This window comes from Gracilinanus agilis, chromosome 4 (assembly GCF_016433145.1).
Source record: "Gracilinanus agilis isolate LMUSP501 chromosome 4, AgileGrace, whole genome shotgun sequence".
In the NCBI taxonomy this organism is placed as follows: domain Eukaryota; kingdom Metazoa; phylum Chordata; class Mammalia; order Didelphimorphia; family Didelphidae; genus Gracilinanus; species Gracilinanus agilis.
Genome location: NC_058133.1, coordinates 325,290,689 through 325,307,571, shown reverse-complemented (window position 1 = coordinate 325,307,571; position 16,883 = coordinate 325,290,689).

Below are 16,883 nucleotides of genomic sequence, written 5' to 3'. Positions count from 1 at the left end.
TCAGCCATTCCCCAAATGAAGGGCATCCCCTCATTTTCCAGTTTTTTGCCATCACAAATAGCATGGCTATAAATATTTTTGTACAAGTCTGTTTATCAATGATCTCTTTGGGGTACAAACTCAGCAATGGTATAGCTGGATCGAAGGTCAGGCAGTCTTTTAGAGCTCTTTGGGCATAGTTCCAAATTGCCATCCAGAATGGTTGGATCAGTTCACAACTCCACCAGCAATGCATTAATGTCCCAATTTTGCCACATCTCCTCCAACATTCATTACTCTCACCTCCTCTCATTTTAGCCAATCTGCTAGGTGTGAGGTGGTACCTCAAAGTTGTTTTGATTTGCATTTCTCTAATTATTAGAGATTTAGGACACTTTCTCATGCGCTTATTGATAGTTTTGATTTCTTTATCTGAAAATTGCCTATTCATGTCCCTTGCCCATTTATCAATTGGGGAATGGCTTGATTTTTTATACAATTGATTTAGCTCCTTGTATATTTGAGTAATTAGACCTCTGTCAGAGTTTTTTGTTATAAAGATTTCTTCCTAGTTTGTTGTTTCCCTTCTGATTTTGATTGCATTGTTTTTGTTTGTACAAAACCTTTTTAATTTAATATAATCAAAATTATTTATTTTACATTTTGTAATTTTTTCTAACTCTTGCTTGGTTTTAAAATTTTCCCTTTCCCATAGATCTGACAGGTATACTATTCTATGTTCACCTAATTTTCTTATAGTTTCCTTCTTTATATTCAAGTCATTCACCCATTCTGAATTTATCTTGGTTTAGGGTGTGAGATATTGATCTAAACCTAATCTCTCCCATATTGTTTTTCAATTTTCCCAACAGTTTTTGTCAAATAGTGACTTTTTTTTAATAGTCATTTAATTGTGATACGTACTACTAGAAAAAATGCTTTAAGTTAGAGGGGATTAGTATATATTATCTCCTGACTGCTTCCAGAACTTGCTTTCTGAAGTCTAATGGTCCTAAATTTATTTTACTGTGTGTAGAACATATTACTATAAAAAAATAAGCTGATGGAGAATCTGAGGCAAAATACAAAAGCTTACTGGAGAATGATTATCCATGCTCTTAAAACCATGGCTTTAGCCAGAATTTTTGTGAGCAAGACACCACTTTCACAGCTGTAATTATCAAGGTGTATAAATAGCACTGAAATTAAAGCACAGGCATCTCTTTATTCCTTCTGCTTGGGAGAGTGCTAGTAAAGGCTTCTCAGGGCAAGACCTCGGCTTTAAGACTCGCATGTCAGCATAGCTGCTGTGGTCAATTTAGACCTGAATGGATTATATTTATCTTTGCAGCCCTTATGGAAAATACTGAAGTAAGAGCATGTTCAAAATTAGAATGCAACTTGCTTGTAAAACACTGAGCTCAACAGCTTTCTACTACACCCTTCATAAACAAAAAAACCTCTTAGTTGCACATGGGACTCTATCCACATCCAAACTAACATTAATTCCAACAAGTTAGGAGAAAAAACGGTCTGATTTGAAACTTTGCCAATAACTTGAACTGGATATTTCTACAGTTCACAGAAATTAGAGATGGAAAAAAAATCTGTTTCATTTCTGACCCACCCTGGTTACGAATAACTCAATTCATGGTGCCCTCATGGATTTGCATTTTAGACGATCTGATAGTCCCAGAAGGCTCTCTGTTCTGAGTTGGCTATTAAAGCAACACATTTACAGAGAGCTTGAGGGTAAGTTATTTTTAACCCCTTGTCTATGCTTTCCTCAAAATAAAAATGACCATCTCTTCTGAAAGTAGCTGGGAGTGAGGTCATGACTGTAAGAGGTTTGAGGTCTTCTGTTTGAATGATCAGTCTGTCAGACAATAGCTAGCTGTAGTGAGGAACTTCTGAGGATAGAATGTTGGACCAGCTGTGTCAAAGGCATTTACAAAGGAAGTAGAAGCCACAGAATTCTAGAACTGGAAGGGACCTGGAAGGCCATTTGGTCCAAATTTGTACCTGGGTGAAAATCCTCTTTTCAACATCCCCGACAAGTGGTCAACTAGTCTCTGTGTAAAAAGCTTTCAGTGACAAAGAATATACTTTATCCTGGAGCAACCTATTCCACTTTTTGGCAGCTTTAATTGCTAGAGAATTTTTCTTTATGCTGAACAGATATCTGTCTCTCTACAATTTCCACCCATATATTCTAGTTCTGCCTTTTGGGGTCTAGCAAAACATGTCTAATTTTTTTGAACACAAGAACTGTCATGTCTCCTCCCTTCCTACCCCCAAACCTTGTCTTCTTTTTTTTTTTTCTAGGGCAAAGGTACATAGATCACAGGTATCTACATGGGTACCTATCATTACTCTATAGGTTTATATTTCTTTTTTGGTTGTTAAAGACAATTATAAGACAGATTTGAAAATATGGTGGGTAAACTGGTTAACCTTGGAATCAGAAAGATCTGGGCTCTCATTATACCTTTAAAAAAATCATCTCTTACCTTCCATCTTAGAATCAATACTATATATTGGTTCTAAGGTAGAAAAGAGCTAAGTGTGAAGTAATAGAGGTTAAGTGACTTGCCCAGCGTCCCACAGTTAGGAAATGTCTGAGACCAAATTTGAACCCAGGATCTCCCATCTCCAGGCCTGACTCTCTATCCAATGAGCCACCTAGCTGCCCCCTTGCGTTTTTTACATATTAAATGTATGACCATGGGCATCATCAATGATTTTGTCAACTCTTTACTATTTATAATTGTTGTGCAGTCATATCTGACTCTTTGTGACCTTATTTGGAGTTTTCTTATCAAAGATACTGGATTGGTTTGCCACTTGCTTCTCCAGTTCATTTTACAGATAAGAAGACTGAGGCAAACAGAGTTCAGTGAATTGCCTAGAGTCACACAGCTAGTAAATGTCTGAGGTCAGATTTCAACACAGGAAGATGAGTGTTTCCAACTCTAGGTCAGGTACTCTATACACTGAGCGATCTAGCTGCTCTTAAGACCATTTAAGATACAGGCTATTTGCCGAACTGCATCAGTGGAGAGAGTTTCTATATTGGTAGCTTAAAAAACCAATGAAATCATAGGTCTACACTTCCCTCCATAAAAAGGGGAAAAAAGCTAAAGCTTAGATTCTGAGTCATAGAAATTCTGAACTAGGTCCAACCTGCATAATACTCATACTATTTGTGACAAAAACCATAATGTGCAGGTTTGGGATGGGGATGGAGGGGAGGAATATTGAGAGGAAGATATATTGATGGAATATTACAATGTGAAGGAAGGAAAAGGAGCATTGAAAAAATAGCCTATAGGTTATTATCCCTATTATGATAATTGTTGATGGTGGTGGTAGTGGTGGTGGTGGTGATGGTGTGGCTCACCTTAGATTCTTCCAGGGAATTTCATTATGTTTTGGGAGTGATACTCTTCCAAGTCACTAGGATACCATTTTATAAAGGACTACTGTCATGCACCAGCCTGGGAAATAGCAAACTCTTTGTGAAAATCCAGATGATTATGAGGCATGAAGAATAAGAGTATAAAAACCTCTGGTCCAAGAATAAAATGTTCTAACCAGTGATTGATGTGGAATGAGATAAGATCTTTCATCTCACTCCTAGCACTATGAGGTTTTGTGCTAGACCTGGCACAGTGTTGGTACTCATCAGCTTCTTGATTCTTCAATGCATCAAGGATCTCTGGTTTTCCTTGTATGGGTACTCTCTCTGTCAGTGCAGATTATAAACCCTTTCTTTATAGCCTGGCAGCTGGTCTTGGAGATTGGCTTTGATTGATAAAGTCATAACCTAATGGCCAAACTAGCAAAGAGCCTCTTATCAATTTAGCCAGGCTGGATCTCTAATGACAGACCTCTGCTCACTCTATACTTAATTTTTTCCTAACTTTTTGGGTCTTACCAGGACTTGTGTTCCTCTGGTGTAGTGTTTAAGTGCGTAAGGTCACTTCTGGTGAGGCATCAGAAGAGGGCTTTAGTTAATGAGACACAAAATAATTTGTCAAAGAACACATCTTTAGATCTTGTTTATGCCATCTTCTTTGAGATAGTATTGTTTTATGGGTTAGATAGCATGATGGAGGGAAATAAGTATTAATATCTATTATGAACTAGGAACTATACTAAGCATTTAAAAATATCTCATTTTACAAATTTCTCCCACACTTCCCCCCTCCCCAGCAGGTAATATAGTTATAGAAATAGAAACAATAGTTATAGAAACCAATCTTACCTCATAGGTAAGTAAGAAAGAAAGGGGGAATAAGAAAAGGCAGGGACAGACAGAAGGGAAGGGGAATTCAGGGAGGCAGTAGTCAAAAACAAAAATATTTTTGAATAGGGAAAGATTGAAAGAAAAGGAAGAGATGGATAAAAAGGGGAAAAATAAAATGGAGGGAAATATAGTAATCATAACTATGAATGTGAATGCCATGAATTCACCCAAAAAACAGGAGAGGATAGCAGAGTAGATTACAGACCCAAATCCCACAATTTTCCTTTACAAGAAACACATTTAAAGTAGGGAAATAGACACAGAGTAATTTGGGACCTGACATCTTTTGACATTTGTCTTTGAGGGTTCATACATTTCAGTTTTACCATTGCTGTTCTCTTTTGAGCTTGCAATTTGATGGTCCCTTTTGCTGAAATAGCTTTCCAGGGTCAGGCCTTTTCTTTGTCTTTTACTCATTTTGGGGAGCTTTGTGATCTTGCCTAGAGGTTGAGAATCAATGCTACTTCTGGTTCATGGATTACTCTCCCTGGGTTCCTCCATCTGCCACATTCAGTGGATTTAGCTGGATTTTACTCCTCAGCTGCTAGCTCCCCTTGGTGTTCCCACGTGTTGTTGTGGTTGTTCTTTTCACTGAAGGTTCCCCTAGGTGTGCTTTGATTGGGCCTCTCTTCACTCTGCCTATTCCATTGTTCTCAACTCTTAGCCCAGTGCTTGAACCAGGCTGATCCTCACACTCCTGATTCTGTTACTCTCATCTTTTACTGCATTGAGATGGGTCCTTCCTGCTGTCCTTCTATGTTTTCTCTGACTGAAACACAGCTTCACTTTGTCTTCTGTTGGTTCTGTCATTCCAAAATTTGTATTGAGGCATTTTTTTCTTTTGTGGTTTTTTTTTGGAGGTAGATTTGAGCCAGCTCAGAACACTCTTTACTATGTTGGAAGCAGAAGCATCCATTTGTTGCTATCGTTCAATTTTTTCAGTTGTTTCTTACTCTTTGTGACTTTATTTGGGATTTTCTTGGCCAAGAAACCAGAGTAGTTTGCCATTTCTTTTTCCAGCTCATTTTACAGATGAGGAAACTGAGGCAAATTGGGTTACATAAGGTTAGCAAGTGTTTTGAGGCCAGCTTTGAACTCAAGAAGATGAATCTTCCCTCAATACATACATATAAACATCTACATACAGTATATATAAATATATACACATACATACACAAACATGCTGGCAATACTCTGAGTTTAAAGTACTTTACAAAGAACCTGAGTTAAACTAGGGGAACCTTGAATGAGAGCATGTACATGATGTTCAGGGAGGACTACCACCTCTGGTGAGAGGGCTTACTGAGACCTTTTCAGGACTGCTCATCTACCTTTGGTGTCCACCTGTCACCCAAATCTCACCTGTGGCTCCAAGTAGCTATCATACCCCAAGTGGACTAAACCAGGATGAGAATAACCTTCAGACTTCAGATCCCTTAATGAGCTGGGAGATCTCTACATATGAAATGGAATTTGTGGACAAGAACAATTTGTTCCAACATCCATGAATGCTTAGAGCTTAGTTAAACATTGAAGATGCCAAGGTCATCCACTGCATCCCAGATCTCTGCCAGTTGTCCTAAGTTTTGTCTTGTCACTGGACTTTGATGACTCTGAAAAAGAAAGTAATGACTTTGTGCAACTCTGTCCTTCTTAAATCCAATTCAGGTACAAGTCAAGATATTCATTCATGATGTCATTGGTATTCTTAAAAAATGAAGGATGAACAACAACAACATATAGTGTCCTCTGGCCTTATGTGATGATTAAAATGTAATACACAATCAAAAATATCTTGAAAGTATTCAATAGTTGGGATTGGGGATTGGTTATTACAGAGAATTGCAGAAAAATCAATTTGGATAGAAGGGAAGCAATTAGAATCAACTTTTAGGTTTTAATTGCTTTTTAGAGAACAGATTCCTGAGAGTGGTTTGTGTGGAAGTTAGACTGCAATTGGTTAAAGAAATTATATATATATATATATATATATATTTAAAAACCCTTAACTTCTGTGTATTGGCTCCTTGGTGGGAGAGTGGTAAGGGTGGGCAATGGGGGTCAAGTGACTTGCCCAGGGTCACACAGCAGGGAAATGTCTGAGGCCAGATTTGAACCTAGGACCTCCTGTCTCTAGGCCTGACTCAATCCACTGAGCTACCCAGTTGCCCCCTAGAAATAATAGATATTAAGGAAGAGGAGACATGACAACTTTTTTTTTTGCAGTTTAGCTATGAAGAGGTATAAAGTTGGGATAGTATTTGGATGAGGTAGAAGGACCAAGGAGAGGTTTTTAAAAAAATTGTTGAGATCTTGAAATATTTGTAGCTGATAGAAGAGTCAATATAGAGGGTAAGATTAAGGGACCTGAAAGAAATGAGACAACTGTTCAGCTAAGTTCCAGTAGGAGGCAGGATGAAATGGGATGAAGGACACATAACTACCCTTGTGGGGACTAGAAAATAACTATTCTGTGACCACAGGAAAGGAGAGAAGAGTAGGCAATGATGCTAAAACTTTCTGAGGATGGAACAAAGCAACCAAAGAGTTACATAAGAAAGTTTCAATATTCTCAGGGAAGTAAGAAGCTAGGTCATCTGTTCTAAGTGTAATGAGTAGCAGTGCTTTTGGGGTGAGAGGAAATAAGAAAATTTGAAACAATTGCTGTGTGGGATGAGATAGGGGGTTGTTAAGAGCTGAATAGAAGGACTGTTAGGCAGCAGTAACAGCCCAGTAGAAATTTTGTCCTATAATTCTCTAGTGGGTGAAATATGCTTTCATTATATTCTCTAGTGATCATCAGCAGGCTTAGAGTAACAGCAGAGAAACAGGATGATGGTTATTGTACAGAGATAACAATTCCCAGTTTGGGGGTGATGAAAAGTCAATGAAAAGCTATTCTAGGGTAGTTGCTAATTGAAACAAACTGCTTGTCATTCTACATAAGAGCCTAAATAGCAAAGGATTTGGTGTGACCAATGAGCTTTTAAAATCTTGGTAATAACGACTAGGAGTTGCTGATTTCGGTGTAACTATCTGTCACATCTTTAGCCTTCATGGAAGGGGTCATAGGAAAGAGGATGGAACCACGGTTTCTTTCCTAACTGGGCCAATGACAGTGATGCTTAACTTCTGTCTGGGTGACCTATTGGACATATCCATTACAAGAGGTGCTGCTACTTCTTCCAAGACAGTAAAAGACTACAGGGGTTAGGTTCTGATGCCCAGCCTATCCCTACAGTATTCTAGATACTTATAAGGAGAAGTAAGCATTCCAAGGAAGCAAAATCAGGGAACTATAGCAGAAAAAGTCTGAGAAGAATTGAAGAGTAAAGCACCTTACTAGGTGAAGGTCAGCTTTTTGTTTTGCTTGCTGTACTGCCCTCTCTTTCTTTGGATCACTGCATTCAACTAGGCTGCTTGGTCAGCCACAAAATCAGCCTCTTCCAGTGGAATGCAGCTAGTCTTCTGCCAGTAAGCCTGGCCTATGAAGAGTTAGACAAAAAAAAACAAGGGTGATGACCATGCCAATTAATCAGTCCCAGGATCTGGAAATAAGCCCAGCTGTCATTGAAAAGAACAGTCTTTTTCAGAGACCTTTTCAAGAATCTGTGGAGTCCTTTTAAGAAGTCAGGACAAAGTAGTTTTATAGGTGCATAGATTCACTGGTACACATAGACATTTATTAAATTGATGTGTAGATAATTCCTTGGGAGAGTTAGAAAATAGGGCTGGTTATACTTAGGAAGCCAGGGTGGCAGTTCCTTGTTTTAGGGAACATCTTAGTAAGATGCATTTTTTCCAGCTTTGAGTTTTTATTATTGGCTGGACTTAGGTTTAGGTGTGTGTGTGTGTGTGTGTGTGTGTGTGTGTGTGTGTGTGTGTGTGTGTGTGTATGTCTTGGTATTATTATTTTTATCAAGCCCCAGAGAAATCAGCACTTGGGTAGTACAGTGGATAAAACACTGGGCTTGGAATCAGGAAGATTACTTTTTGTGAGTTCAAATCTGGTTTCAGACACTTATTAACTGTGTGACTATGGGCAAGTCTTTTACCCTGTTTGCTTCAGTTCCTCAGCTATCAAATGAGTTGGAGAAGGAAATGGCAAACCGCTCTAGTATCTTTGCCAAGAAAAGCCCAGATATGGTCATGTAGAGTTGGACATGACTGAAAAACAAATCTTTAGGTTAGCCTTAGATTCCCCAAGTTATTTTTTGTAATTAAAGAAGGTCTCTGAGATTTGACATAGTTGAGTAGCTTAGTAATTAAAAAGACTTGGAAGTTCTTTGGAATAAAGAAGTTTAAAACAAGATATTAAATTAGTCATATATAGCAAGCTTTTAAAATTCTTGACTCTTCAATTCAGCTTGCTTAGAATAGCTTGTCTTGAAGAGAGCAATTCGATAAACTTTTCACAGGATCTAGAACTTAAAGGTTCTTAGAGATCAGCTAGTTTATTCTGGATGAGGAAACTAAAGACTATATAGACAGAAGAAGAGTCAGGTTTTGAACCAATGACTTCTGACTACATCTAATTGTAGTTTGGGAATTGCCCATTCTCAAATCTAATCACCAAAAGTGTAAACAACTCCACTTAACTCACAAGTTGAGAGGTCTGTGACCCATGTGTGCTAGAGTGAGTGAGGATTCAGAATTTACTGGCTGCCTCCCGGGCAGTCTTAAGAAAAGCGTTTGTTGTGATTGGACACGTAAACTAGGAGGAAGGCACAGGAAGTGACACAAAAGAAGCCCTTTTAAAAGAGAGTTCAGTGAGTTCAGCTTCACTCTTCTTTTTCGTGTCTTGGACCTGAAGGACTTCTTTTTGTTCGTGATTTGGACTTGGCAGAATGCTGGACCTGGGACCCTGAGACCTTGGTGAGACTGTTCTTAAATCTTTCCTTTGGAATTTCACATGGTGATTGTAAAGACTAAATCTTCCTGAACTTCTCTTAAGGAACTTCTCTTTCAAAAGAGACTCTGTGACTGAAGCCTTTGCTTCATTCGCCTCCAGAGCCCTCTGGCCCTCAGGCCCTCTGGCCCTCAGGCTCTCTGGCCTTGGGCTCAAGGCTGGGCCTTGCTCAACTGAGGACTAATTAGATCTGCCTGGGTTAAACTAGGGGACCAGAGCAAATTACCTAGTGTGTTAGGTTGCTTATCCTATCTTATCCTCTTTCTGATTTTCTGATTTTCTCTTCCTCTCCTCATATGTAAATAAACATCTATAAAGGTCGTTTTGATTTGAGGTTATTCTTTAATTGGGGACTGATAATTCTTCAATTCCCAGGCAACCAAACCTTTTAATATCCGCCTAACCAAAACCCCTTTTTCACCCTTACAGAATGGGTGACTGGGAAGATATGTACTATATATTTCCTTTCTTACTTCAGATAAGCTTTATTTGTCCAAACCTAAAGTCTAGACAGATTAAGAATCATTGGTAAATTGGTTCCAAGTCAGAAGAACAGTAAGGGCTAGGCAATGGGTATTAAGTGACTTGAGTGTCAGAGGGAAGATTTGAACCCAAGACCTCCCATCTCTGGGCCTGGCTCATAATCCACTGAGTCACCTACCTGCACCCTAGAGAGATTTTTGTATCTCTCTCATATCTAGATCTTCACATAGGTGGCAATAATGAATGGATATTGAGTTGAATCTTAGAATTTTTGTTAAGTAGGAAACTGTCAATGGAAGGTAACCAAAACTGACCACAGAAACAAAGAGGGAAGGGAAAAAAATCAGTGCAGAAGAAATAAATGGAGAAAAACACAAGCCTAAAAATCATACCTTTGAATATAAAATTAAATGACTCAGTAAAAAGAAAAAAGATGGCAGAATAAAAAAAAAACAACCTGCAAATTTGCTGTACAAGAAAGCACGACTTAAAAAAAACCCAAGGATTAATACAGAATGCAAATGAGAAACTAAAACCAAATTTACCACGCATTACATGAATCTTCAAAAAGCAGGTGTTGCAATCATGCTATCAGATAAAGCAAAAATAAAATTTCATAATTTCAAGAGAGGCAAACAGGAAAACTATGCTTAAAGTTATAATAGACCAGAAACTTAAAACTTTTTTGATTAGTTATCTTCAGCAGTAAAAGTTTTGGGGCACATATACCTAATGTGTTTTATTTACTTGTTATAAATTATGTAATGTACTACTGCACTATTTTTAAATTATAGAACTTAAACTAAAAATAGAAAATTATAAGGATGAGATAAAGAAGAAATAATATTTATCCTTATGTTATATGGAGCTCCCATAGTTTACTGAATTAGAAGTAACTTGAATTCTATTTTAGAGAATCACTTTTTTGGGGAAGGGACTGAATCTTCTTACTTTGCCCAGGATGGAAGTTCAGTGGCTACTTATGAGTCTGAATCCCATTTCTGATGGTCATAGTTATGATGTGTTTCATTCTAGTCTTCAGTGACTTGTCCTTTACTAAGGCAGCCTCATGGTCCCTTGCTCCCAGGATGCTCACCAGGTTGGTGCTGGTCTTCTGTTAAGATTAAAATTCTCTGGAAACTGCACCTTAATTTATAATTATTTGTTAAATAATTTAAAAATTGGGTAACAGAAAGAAAAGGCCTCCAGTCACGTGTGGCTGACTGGCCTCTTGGCAAGCTTCCTTGGAGAGTCAGGCTCAAAAGTTGTACCTTTTTTGCTCTGGATTCCCTGGGAAAAAGCCCCGATTTCCTCCAGATACTCCAATTTATGCTTTTCATAACATCCTCTTTCAAAGCTCCTCTCATCCCAGGACTCCAACTTTACTCTGGGCAAGAAGCAGGTCTTCAGACACAAGGGAGTCACTTTTAGAATCCATGCACAATGTGCATGCCCACTTTTTTCTAACCCACTATCTTTCCTCCACCTCACTATCTTAAGAAGCTTGTTCACAGATAAAGATCAGGCTTCCTCTGCATTCTTATTCAACCAGAGTATGGGTAAAAAAAATGTAATTTCTATTTTAGGATTAAGCCTTTCTCCCCTTTAAAGGTTGTCTTGCTTGGCAAAGAAAGGGGTTCAGGCTAATGTCAAATTTCCATAATTTAATGCTGATATCTAATCAATTTAGTACACTGCAGCTCAGAACTCTTGAGCTCATGCAGCCGATAGCCACAATCTCCCTAGGAGCAGGGATTACAGGAATGTACCACCCTGGCATAGAGAAATCACTTTGATAGCTATGTGGAAGATGGAGGGCCTGATCTGGGTGATCACTCCATGAACAGAGAGAAGGAATGGGTATGGGAGATGTTGTGGAGGTAGAACTGACAAGATCTGGTAACTAAATGGATCTACTGAATGAATGAATCCCTCCCTCCCTCTCTCCTTTCCTTCCTTCCTTCCTTCCTTCCTTCCTTCCTTCCTTCCTTCCTTCCTTCCTTCCTATTATATGTAATGACATCTGCTCTTTGAGGGGTGACTTCTCCAGTCACAAGGTGACCTAAAAGACCAAGGTAGGTTTGCCAATGATTTTCTAAATGGCACTTATGTTAAAATGTTTATTCTAAAGAGGTAGTGGCTAGGTTTTTACTTCCTTGAGGAGTTTATATCCATTTTACAAAGAATGCTAGAAAGCCTACTCAGAAGAAAGAACTGGAGGACTGCGGTAATATTGAGGAATAAGTGTAAGTCTGGTGACAATGGAATTAAGTTCCAAGATTGTTTTTCATGGGTCAGATGAGATTCTACCCTTCCCACCTTCCAAATGGTTGGATATATATACATTGGTGTCAGGTCCCATTCCACTTTCATCCTCCCCTCTAAGGAAAATCAAATTATCATAATAAAAACATGAACAGTGTGAAATCACAAAAGAAAAAGAATGAAAATAATCATCAGAACTTACTATACTAAATTTCATGCTAAAAACTGTAAATTTAAGGTAAAAAGATTTACCTCCAAAAACATGAAATTCTCAGATCGACAGAACATAAAAAAGAAATATTAAATAACAATATCAAGGAAATGAAATTGAACAAGACATAAACTATCAAAAAATACAACCCTGATCCAGATACATTCATAGTTGTCATTTATCAAATACTTATTGAAGAATTAATTCCTATTCTAAAAACTTGAGAAAGAAAATGCAGTTAATATACTTTTATGAAACAAATGTGTTTCTAGAACTCAAGCCAGGGAGTAATAAAACAAAGAAATAACTATAGATCATTATCCTTAAGGAATAGTAATGTAAACATTTTAAATAAAATCCTAAAAAAAGCCCTTAGGAATATATCCCCAAATTTTTTTTTCACTGTCCAATATTACCTCTCAATTACCTATTAAAATGCAGAAAAAAATCTTTGATGAAATGAGGCACTGTTTTATGCTAAAAGCTCTAAAAAGCTTTTAGGAAATTCTCAAAACAAAATCCTTTAAATATGTGTGTGTACACAGACATATGTGTACACACACATTCACTATTCTCCATTACATCTCCATTATATCACAATGTAAAAAAGTCTTTGATGAAATCAGCCACTAATTTATGATAAAAACCCTAAAAAGCATATTCATAGAAACACCATTTAATAATTAGATAAGAAGTATACATCTCAGACCAAAGCTAGTATTTTTTTGCAATAAGAAAATAGTAGAAGCTTTTAAAATAAATACAGAAGTAAAGCAAGAATGCCCTGTTATCCTTTATTATTTGACCTAGTTTTAAAAATGCTAGCAATAACAGTGAGGGAAGAGAAAAAATTCAAAGGCATAATCATTTGCAAAGAAGAGTCAAAATTAGCTTTATTTTTCCTTTCCTACATATTTATCTTATTTTTTATTGATACTTTTTGCTTTGACATTTCATTCATTTCTAAATCTATCTGTTCCCCTTATATAATCCACTAAGCAAATATTACAAGAGAAAGAGAAAAAAAGGGCAGGTCAGCAAACTAACCAAACACTAGTGAATGTACTTTGCTGCAACCATAATTTTCCATCTATTCAGTGATAGGAGGTAGGCATATTTTTTCAACTCTTCTGAAACCAAACTTGTTTATTTTAATTATTGTTATTATCATTGTATATATTTACATACATATTTAACTTCCTTAGGGATAAATGCCTACCTATGTAATAAATCACTGGGCCAAACAGCACAGATGCTTCAGTAACATTTTAGCATAGTTTAATTTTTTGGAATGGCCAGACCAATTTGCAACTGTAGCAACAGTATATTCGTGTTCCTGTCTTATCCTACTTCCACCAGTAATTATTTCCATTTTTTGTTATCTTTTCCAATTTGCTAGGCATGAAGTGAAACCTCAAAATTGTTTGGATTGGCATTTCTTTTATTATTAATGATTAAGCCTTATTATGGTTGGCAATTATTTGCAATTGTCCTCTTGTGATCTCCTTTATCCCTTATTTGGCATAGAATTCTCTCCCTCGCCAGAGCTGTGAAAGATACCTGAGTTTAGGTCCTTTCTAATTTTTTAATGGGGTGAATTTTGGGTTACATAGTTATTTTTAGCTTAATGAATTCTATTATTTTTTGGTTCTTTCTTACCTAATCTTTAGGTCTGTAAGTGTTGATCTAGGAAGAGAATTCTTATCCAAACAGGGGATGGAGGATATCACAAGAGATAAAATAGATAATTGTGATTATATGAAAAGGTTTTTGTATTAACAAGATCAGCAAAGCTAGAATAAGAAAGAAAAATGTTAATTGGGAGAATTTTTTTTCTTCAAATATCTTTCAATAAGGCTGTGATATCTAAGATACATCAGGAATGAACATAACTTGATTAAACTAAAATTCATTCCCCACTGGATAAATGGTTGAAAAGATATGGACAAAGTGTTCTTAAAAGAATAATCATGGAAAAGGATTTCATATTTTGAGCATTGATGGTTAATTTAATGCTTATAGATATTCTAAAATATTTGGGATTCTTAGTCTGCCCTAATTCTGCCATTTTGCAGCCCTTCCTTTAGAAAGCTGAAGGAAGACCACCTAGGACTAAGGACTATTATGCAGTTTTCTTTGTTTCATGGGTAGCCAAGGTCAAAAAAACTCATCATTTGCCTACTGGTGATGAGGACTTTCATATGTAACTAGCCTGGTATACTATTGTGACTGGGATTGAAGCCTTTTTTAGAATGGTAGAACCTGATAGACCTTATAGTATGTTGGATAACATTTGAGATCCAAAGGTTATTTCCACACTTTGATGAGTCCCCAAAAGCGATGTCTGAGGTTTATATACTATGTATTTTTAAAATGCTGCCTAAAATAGCATTGGCTTCAATTTTTTTGTGTCATACCACTGATTTACACTGGGCTTGTTGTTCACTAAAACTTCTAGATCTTTTTCACAGGAAACATTATTTAATAATGCTACTCTGTATTTATAGAGTTTGTTTTCTTAATCCCATTTTGGGGCTTTGTTGTTTCTTCCTATTAAATTTCAACTTAATAGATGTTTATTCATCTTGACTAGCCTTCAAGACCTTTTTGAATTCTGACTGTCACGTAGTATATTACTTATTCCTCCAAGTTTCATGTTACATACAAATTTGAAAAGCATTATCATTTGTGGTTTCATCTAAATCATTGATAAAAATGATAATTAGCAAGGGACCAAGGAGAGATCAATGAACCATTCATTGATTGACAACAACTCATTAATGACTACTCTTTGAGTCTAATCATTCAATTAGGTCTTAATCTTCCTAATAGTACTTTACATGCCTCTATTTTCTCCATAAGGATTATAAGAGACTTTACCCCTTCAGTGAAATCTAAGTATTTTATGTCTCCATCATTCTCTTAATCTATCACTTTAGTAGCTCCATCAAAAAAGAAAATGAAGCTGTTCTGGTATAATGATCTTGATAAAGTCATGTTTTTTTTAGTGATTTTATTTCTTTATATTCTGAATGCTCATAATATTTCCTTTAATCATGTGTTCTAGAATTGTATCAGTAATACGACTTTACCTGCTAATCATTTTCGGCATTTCCTCTCTCCCTTTTTATGTAAATTGTGTCCGGTGACACCTTTTTCGTTATGCAGAGTCTCACAAAGATCAATAATAAAAGCTCACTCATCATAGTCTTCCAGTTTCTTCAAAAATCATAAGATAAAGTTTGAGAAAATTTAGCAACAAACTTATTGAGGACAAGTAAGTGTTCTTTAACCATTAGATTTTTAACTCCTTTCCCATTAACCACTTTTGTCCTATGCTTCCCAGCATAAACATATTTTTAGTTGGAAGAAAAAAACACAAATGGAAAATAATGTGTAGTAGTTTGACATTACCTTCATATTTTATTATTATTATTTATTTTGTCCAACCTGAACAGCAATTCTGTTGCTTATTAAATATTCTTCTTACCTGTAACATAGCTTTTAAAAATATTTCTGTTATTCTTAACATTCTTTACTCACCTCAACTTCTTCTAGACTTGTCATATTATTTTTATAGAGCTGTGCTAATATTTGTATTCAGAATTATTTATCTATTCTACTTCTATATATGTCTTTTAAAAATATGAGAGGGGGCAGCTAGGTGGCTCAGTGGATTGAGAGCCAGGCCCAGAGATGGGAGGTCCTGGGTTCAAATATGGCCTCACTTCCTAGCTGTGTGACCCTGGGCAAGTCACTTAACCCTCATTGCCTAGCCCTTACCTTCTGTCTTAGAATCAACACTTTGTTTCTAAGACAGAAAAGTGGTAAGGGTTAATAAAAAATATATATGCAAGAATAGATCGGTTCTTTTTGTAGCCACACTGGTCTTGGACAATCTCCTTTCTACCTGTAACTTTAAGAAGTCTCAAGAGCTTTTCATTCTTTCCAGACTGACAGCCCCTAATTTTAAGCTGCTATATCTCACTTAACTTTTCCCTGGATTCTTGAAATCATTACAATCCTCCAAAATTTAATGAGTCTGTAGAACAATGTATGGTTTTTCTTTTCTTTGTAATGGACTCTATAATGAAATAGGCACTTCTACCAATTCCCATCATTTTGATTTCATCAGTCACTTGCTTTTTGATGATTAGAATCAGACATAGAATAGCAGCTACTCTTATATCTTCTACCTTTTGAAGGCTGACATTATTATTAATGTAAATCACGACTGTAAAAAATTGGGGGGGGGATATGTGGAAAGGGAGTGACCGAGATAGATTTTGAGACAGAGATAGAGAGTAAGATAGAAACAGAGAGAGACATAGAGAAGAAGAGACAAAGGATAGTCCAAAGTCTTAGTTATTTTAACATCATATATCTGTACCAGGTTTATTAATGGTTTTTTAAATATCTCTTCTAATTCCTTGTTACATCTATTTGGTTTGTAGTATAGTTTGGCAACACTATTCCTTCCTTCATTGATCTTGACTAAAAATTCTCTCCCATGAATCCCAATCAACTTTCTGAATTCCTTGGAATACACTAATTTCTTAATATAGAGTATTACTCCGCCATAATTCTATTTCTTTCCAAAAAGGCTTATTCATCATGACTCTCAACCTTTCAAGATTTAATGGTAATGATAGTATCTTTGTCTTTTTGCAAATATCTAGTTCACTCTATTTATTACTTATACTTTGTCTACTTGTATGTAGCCATCT